This window comes from Lethenteron reissneri, chromosome 38 (genome assembly GCF_015708825.2).
Source record: "Lethenteron reissneri isolate LAM-NWPU_2019-01 chromosome 38, ASM1570882v1, whole genome shotgun sequence".
Lineage (NCBI taxonomy): Eukaryota > Metazoa > Chordata > Hyperoartia > Petromyzontiformes > Petromyzontidae > Lethenteron > Lethenteron reissneri.
This window is the reverse complement of record NC_083816.1, coordinates 5265614-5273912: the sequence shown is the minus strand read 5'-3', so window position 1 is coordinate 5273912 and position 8299 is coordinate 5265614.

Here is an 8299-nt window from a genome sequence, read left to right as displayed (position 1 = left end):
ACCGTGGCCCCTGGCTGCAGACACGTTTTAAACCCCGCTGTTTTAAATAATAATTATCTATTATTCTTACGCAGCGTCATTCACGCAAATGTCATCTGAAAAGCGCACGGAGACACACGGGAAACCACCAACGAGTCCTTGGAACGGCAGCCAGAAGCGGTCACCAACAATTGCCAAAGTTCTGCGGTCCTATATCGGGCTGTTAGGCTAATTCCATTAATGCGTAATTATACACTTGGGAGAAAACAGCATAACTCAGAGAAAACCCACGCGTGTTAGTTAGGAAACACTCAATTCCCGTAGAGTACTGTACAGATGGAATACAGATGTAAATTAAACCCACTTACTGTACTCCCATACCCTGGTTAGCCAGGAGATTATAAGCATTACGCCCTTAGATAGGGAGTTCCACGAATTTGCGTGATCCACCAATTCTCTGGTTAAACTCCAGTGTTGAAAAGGAAAAGCTGCAAATTACTCAATTTGGATGACCCCCTACTGCGAAAGCTTGGCAGGACCCTCCTGTTAAAGATAAATAGCCTTAGTTGAGGCTATCCTGGTGCCGCGTTAACAGGCCACGTGCAGCGTGCGATGAGTGAGGAGCATCGTGCCGTAGGTGTTACGTCGTCAGTAGCGAGGCACCGGTGTGGGTCGGGGGTCAACGAGATGCGTAGGGAAATGCAGGACAGTATCGCTGTCAACCCCGTACGGTTTACCCCGTATTCTTGCACGGGGAAATCGAGTTTTCGGGTCCATTCGTCGTACAGCCGTTTAAATATGGGCAAAAAAAATGTGTCTATTTGTTTGTGTTTCTCACTTGTGATGGGACTTTGTAGGATGAACGTTGAGATGTATAAGGGACACGGGGTGACCAATAAGGTCTGAATTTCTCTGTAATAAGGTAGGGCGCTGATAAGGGGTTGACAGGTATGGAAACAGCCTCTTCCTACGAAGCGTGAAAACAGCCCGTCGAAAGGTCTATCGTCAAGTCGTGCCATTGTTGAGTATTAATACTAATCACGTGGTGTAGTTGTGTGTGTGTGTATATGTGTAGAGCGTCGTTGTTCACGTCAATTTAACGTCTCACAATCGCCGAGCATGAACCGCAGACCAAACTGGAAGGCATCAGCAGTCGGGCGGTGAGCCGTTGATAATAACAATTGCCCAAGCTCTGAAAATCCTTTACGTGTAGTAGTAGGTTTTTATCCTATAAACTGGTACAAAAACTGACACGTTTATGCAAGGCATCATGTTTGCAATAACCACAACACAAGCAGTCAAAATGCAAACAAAAAGAAACAACTCTGATAATGGTAATGATATGCACTGTCCTTGAAGTTGATTGGTCCACACCTTGATGGCGTCATCTGGTCCAACACCAATGACGACTAGGCTCTAAGAAAAGCTGTCTCGGGTGTGGACCAATCAACTTCAAGGACTGTGCATATCATTATCAGTATCAGAGTTGTTTCTTTTTGTTTGCATTTTGACTGCTTGTGTTGTGGTTATTGCAAACATGATGCCTTGTATAAAGGTGTCAGTTTTTGTACCAGTTTAAAGGGTAAAAACCTACTTCTATATTTTGCAACTGGTAAAGGAGGTCTCATAGTGTAAATCATTTACGTGTGTTTTTTATTTTTTACTCAACACACTCAACAACACTGCCTTAAAAGAAGAAAAAAAATACAGTAATCGGCGACGTCTCGTGCGGTGGTTTTCTATATACTAAGATGGTTTTGAGCCAATTAGTGTTTATACACGTGGATGGAAACCGGAGCACCCAGAGAAAACCTATGCGATTAAGTGCTGACGAAAATGACACTCCTCTCCGTTAAGGGGATTGGTCTCCAGGTGATGCCATGATCATCACCACCATCAGTAAATCACACAGCAGCAGCAGCAACGACACAGTGATGATGGATATGACATACCTGTCAACCCATACGGTTTACCCGTTTTCTTGTACAGGGAAATTGAGTTCTCATGTCCATACGGCGTGCAGCCGTTTCAATACGGGCAAAAAAATGTGTCCATTTGTTTGAACGTTGAGATGTATAAGGGGCACGGGGTGACCAGCTAGGTCTGAATTGATCTGTAATAAGGTAGGCGCTGATAATGGGCTTGACAGGCATGCGACAGTGATGATGGACACGCAATGAGCTGGTGGTGGAGAGAGGTGGAGAGGGAGTCCCAGGTGGGGATTTCTGCTGCGCCACTGTGGCAAGAAAAACAACGCGGAGTCTTTCGGTCTGTGGCATCGTTGCCTGACGTGGGCATGCGGATCTGCAAACGCTGACAAAGGGCATGGGACGAAAGATGCTGGAAGGTGTGAAAAGAATATTGCTGGGAATTAACGCCGATACAGAAAAGAGGAACGAGCTGCCGTGGACTGGAGAACAATCTCAAATCAGAGAAGTGGCCTTGACGGGGAAGTGAAACGGGCTTGGGTAGTGCACACCGCGTTAGACGGTGCCGTGCATATTGTACTCTAGTCCCTTGCGTGACGTCATGGCCATACTTCCTATCACGTCGTGTTTTCAGATGGCTAAGGAAACAATAAAACACTCGCATCGTCCGAAATTTCGTTTCGAGGCACGATTTTTTTTATATGTATATTCGTATCAATCCGAATGTTGGGAACACATTGCAAGCGTCTAAATCCACAGGGCACTTCCAGACATTCGTTACGGGATAATAGTCGGGTGGGCTAAGCCGCCTACGTGTGGTACAAGCCATGTGTGTCCTCGCTGCAGGCACCAGAATCAGAATCTTTAGACTGGAGGAATCCGATTAGCTATGAAGCTGTTTTTCACACATGTCTCGTATGGGCAGCAGCTGGGACCTCTATAGGAGGGCGCCAGTTGACGCCCTAACCTGGTCATGGCTGACGAGGCCACTTCTGTCAGCACCAGGACAACCAAGGGCCTCTTAACCTCGCCCGACCCCGACAATGAATGTGCTCAGGGTGGAGCGGTGACAAAGTGTGTTGCACACACACCGCATTAAGGTTACCGGCAGCGTGGCTTCGATTCCCTGGCCACTGCTAACGTCAGTGGCGGAGAAATATCTGAATTGGTTCAGCGCACCCACTTCGCCCACCCACGTCGGCCAGCATAGTGAAGTATCGACGGACAGCCCCGTGACCGACACAGTCAGCAGTGGATTGACTAAAGTGCTACGAATATTGCAAATGTCATCTTGACATGCAAAACATCATTGTGCTGCCGACGTCACCATTTTTAATGCCACTGCTATGAAGAAGGTCCAATGCCCAAAATATGATGTCAGGATTAATGACGAACCAATTAAGCTGACCTCGTCATATCCGTGTTACTGTATCGGTGGCATATCGTGGTTGGCATGGGCCCTGGTGCAAGGAATATAATGATATCTCCCCTGTCCAATTTCTCTTGATATGCAAATTATGTTTTCATCCCAGCATAAATAGTCGCTCCAAGCCTGGGGCGTGTCATTCAGACTCTGCCTTCTCGACAGACTTGTTCTCCACCTGAATACAGCTGCTTGCGTTGTGGCCGAAACGTCGTGAGAATTTTTTATTATGTTTTATTTTTATTATTTTATTATTTTCCTTCTACGTGACTTTACCGAAAGAACCAAGAAGATTCTCCGCACTCTTCGAAAGCCTGATGCCTGGGACCCTTCCGGCCCACTGGTTCTCTGGTGCAATTGCACCGCCTGCACACCACTCGGTAGCTACGCCACTGCCCCCCCCCCCCCCCCAGGCCCCTTGACAGGCATATTTATTTCTCCCGTCCGTGACACGGGGCTGTGGCAGCCTCTAATGTGAGTGGGCTTGGCCGTCGTGTCTCAGAGATGCCAATCGCACAATTATCCCTCTCGGCTAAGAGTTTGCACGGAGCTGCCAACGATCGCGCACGACGCGCGGCGAGAACGGGGGCGGCCGTAAGATGTTCGCAACGATCTAACCCTGTCTGTTTGTAAATCTATAAATTTATCTTAATGTATATGTTGGTCTATTCGTCAATCTATCCGTCTGTGTCTGTGTGTCTAAGTGGAATTTCTTTAACGTAGACAGCATTAATTTATTGTGTTTTATACCTACGTGACTTTACCGAAAGAGCCAAAGAGTATGGCTCGCTGCAGTCACGAAAACTTCAAATCTAGATAGTAGGAAGCATTGCCTTGGTTATTTGTGTCACCCTGAATTCAGGATGGTGGCCAAGATAGGAATCGAGCCATTGGATCGGAGTTAGATGGCTCGATCAGACGCCACCTAATCACCGTGTCAGATCGGACGTCACCATCCTGCATGTCCGTCTGGCAATTAACAATTAACCCACGTCCACCCAACCTCCGGTGAAAATGATGAATTGTCATTATTCAGAGCCACGGATCGATTCAAGAATTGAGTTATTTGGTTTATTTAATCTGTCTCGTGTGAAGTTCATGTTCTCATTTGTAGTTTCGATTGTATCGTCTCATTTGCAATGTGCGCGTTGCGATTGCTCCGTCTCACGTGTCGCGACTCTCTTGTGTGTATCGTCATCACTGTTTGCGTCCTGTCCGTCTCTCTCAGTGCATTGCCCCTTCTCTTGCGTGCCGCCCTCTCGTCGGCGTTGTTTGTCTCGCTTGTACGGCTTATCGCCTTCGTACCGACTCATTTGCATCGTCCGCTGTAATCCAATTACGTATCCATAAAAAAAAGTGTTTTTTGTTTAGATGGCGTATCACTGTGTCGCAACCCTCCACCAGCCGACACGGCCAAACAGTAAAAAATGTGTTTGGCCGTGTCGGGTGGTGGAGGGTTACGACACATTTATAAATAACGCGATCTAAACCCAAAAACCTATATTAGGAATAATATTGGTCGCGAAAGCCTACGTGTTAAATATAAATGTGTTGTTAAAACGCGCCACTACCAGACACAGCCAACTAGTAAGGGTTGTCACGCAAACAGAACGTGACCAATTCGTCACTAGTACAGCACACCGGTGTGTTGGAGGGCAAAGCCGCAACATTTACAATCTGAGTACGACGTTTCGCCAGTAATTACAACCAGCTTCATCAGGCGACAAACATATTTTTTTTGAGAAGTCCTCCTGTTTCGTTCCTTAAAATTCATTTTATTCAGCCTCCGTGTAAGTTTAGCATAAATATTGGCCGACAATTTGCCGTGAATTATATACAATCGATGATGTCACAGCTTAACGATCCATCGCGGGCGAGAATAGAAGCATCATATTTAATCGGAGGACCGGCGCATCAGTGCATGGGCCCTCTGTGTGATTTACACCGCTGCCGTGAGACTGTAACTTTGCAGTCCACAAAACCCTGCCCAACCAAAATGCTGCCCTATAAAACTTTCGTCTTTCAATCTTTACTTTCTTTTTTTTTAAACCTTCTCGTATATAATTATATGAACTCTCTCTCCTGTATCTCTCTCTTCTCTCTCTCTCTCTCATATATCTCTCTTTCCTCTCTCTCCCTCGTCCATCCACCCTTCGGTGTATGAATTTCACGAGAGCCGGCGAGATGCCGCCGCTTCCACGATACTTATTTCATTATCGATCCATAACGAAAGAGCAGCCTTGGAGCGTCACTTTAGCCGCCGCTCGGCTGCTGAAAGCTCTTTCCCTCCCTCTCTCTCTCTCTGCGCGCGCTTTGTCAGGAAATAATAATGCCGCGGATCCACGCGTGGTTTTTTTTCTGGGTGATGCTCGATGGTGGTGGTGGTGGCAGGGCGGGGGGGTGCGATTGTTATTGGGGGTGGGGGAGCTGGAAAGTGGCATGGGAAGGCCTCACTCACGCAGCGAAATGCAAACCTCGGTGTTCGCCGGGTCTGCGGGCTTACGCTGCCGCATTACCGAGTGCGATTCGACAAAACGCCGGCGCCTCGAGGAAACTCGGCGCTGCCTCGAGTGCCCGGCCGCATGGACCCCCTCATTGTGCGCCCGTTTTAACAGCGGGCCGCCGCCTCTCGCCTTGTCGGCTGCACTCCACTGCGCTTTTCTCTTCGGTGCTGTCAAACCGTGTCAACACTCCCCCTTTTTTTGCCCCCACTCTGTTCGCTCTAAGTTATTTATTTTTTTCGGGTTTTTTTTTACATCCACAATTTTTCTTCTTGGTTCTTTCGGTAAAGTCACGTAGAAGGGAAATAATAAAATAATAAAAATAAAACCTAATAAAATAATTCTCACGACGTTTCGGCCACAACGTAAGCAGCCGTCCTCAGGTGAAGAACAAGTCTGTCGGGGAGACAGCGTCTTCAGACGTCTTCAGACGTCTTCAGACGCTGTCTCCCCGACAGACGTCTTCATTATTTTATTATGTTTTATTTTTATTATTTTATCATTTCCCTTCTACGTGACTTTACCGAAAGAACCAAGAAGATGAATCCCTGCAGTCACGAAAGCTTTAAATCGAAAAAATCCACAATTTTATTTCGATTTACCCCTGGCATATAGGGGATGGTGGATGCCGCGGTTGTAATTGTTGGCACACTGCGTGGGGCTTGCGTTCCAGAGGTCGCAGGTTCGATTCAATCTCAGGGCGCGGCAGTTGGAACGACGGTGCAGGGTTCTCAAATACCCCACCAACGCATTTCTCCGCCCAGCAGTATGGGGCCGTCCATAAATGACGTCACGCACCTAGGGGGGGTTCAGACATTTGTTACGATGTGTGACAAGGGGGGGGTTAAGAAATGTGACATCACGTAAAAATGCGCCACTTTAAATAAATATATATTTGCTATAACAACACAAATTGTTATAACAACACTCCTACAACATCAGAGTGCAGCGCCACATTAAATACGCACTACAATGACGATAGTTTAAAGCGATTTGAAGCATGTTTTATTTTCAAAATGGAAATATGGTTTTGGTGGGGGGGCAGAGCTTTGTGACGTCATATTTGAGGGGGGGGGTCTGACTTTGTGTGACGCCGTGTGACGAGGGAGGGGGGGGTCAAAAATCGTCCAAAACCGCGTGACGTCATTTATGGACGGCCCCTATATACGGGTACACCGCGGTCGACGGGGTAAAGTGTCGGTGCGCTCACCTCTTCCATGACGGCTGGCTCGCGTTGACGAGGAGGCCAACGACTCTGTAGGGAGCTCTCGCTAGTTGGAGGTGCCTTCCACCAGCAGGGGTGTGAGCGAGCAATTGCAGGTGCTGCGCCTTCACGCGGCATGCGCTCAGAACTCATCGAGGCGCGTCCCCGCGTGCAGCGCCGCGCTCACGGTATTAAAGCGATTTGTCACGTGGCCGCCCAGAGTTTAGCATCATCTTAGCCATCCCCGGGTCCCTTTGATGAAGTGAGCTGCAGTGTTGGGAAACAGAGCGTCCAAGGGCCACCTTTGTTTTTTTACAGCTCGCGTTATGGGATGCCGAAAACAAAGCGTTCAAGTGCACCTGTGTATTCATAATATAGGTTTTTGGGTCAGATCGCGTTATTTATAAATGTGTCGTAACCCTCCACCACCCGACACGGCCAAACAGTAAAAAATGTGTCACGTTTTTCAAAGGACAAAATAATTCACTTCTTTAGCCCACTGGGGTGTTGAAGAGAGAATCAACAGCATTATAAAATTTGAGTACAATCAGCTTCATCGGGCAAGAATGGTGAAGCTCCCCTTTAAATAGAGCAGCATCATTTGAATTAAATGATGACATCACCCTGATGCTGCTCTATTTAGGACCGGAAGCAACAGGAGAGCTTCACCATTATTGCCCGATGAAGCTGATTGTAATTATCAGCGAAACGTCCACCACCCGACACAACCAATTAGAAAGGTTTGTCACGTAAACACGTAAACAAAACATGCCAATTCGTGACTCGTTCAGCACACCGGTGTGTCGGAGAGTATTGTAAATGATGTGGGTTTACTCTCCAACACACCAGTGTGCTGTACCAGTAACGAATTGGCCACATTCTATTTACGTGACAAACCTTGCTAATTGGCTATGTCAGGTGGTGGCGGGTTCAACGACACATTTATATTTACCCGACATAACCCTAAAAACCCTCTTTTATGATCTTCAACTGCTCCCACCTTGGTGTATTTGGTCCAAAAAGAAATCACCGGAGTGACGTGGCCCAGCGCTTGTCATTGAGGTTCACGGTTTCAAATCCAGCGGCCGCCCCGATTATTACTGCGGCTGTGATAATAACAACCGCAGTAATAATGCCTCTAATCGCCGTCTGCTTCGCAGTGGGCGTTAAAGATTCCCCCTGACGTCATCGGCAAGAGGAGGCCATTTGTGTGGCGGCGTCGGCGTTCAAATTTGCCAAATTGGAAGATTGCACGGCAAATTAC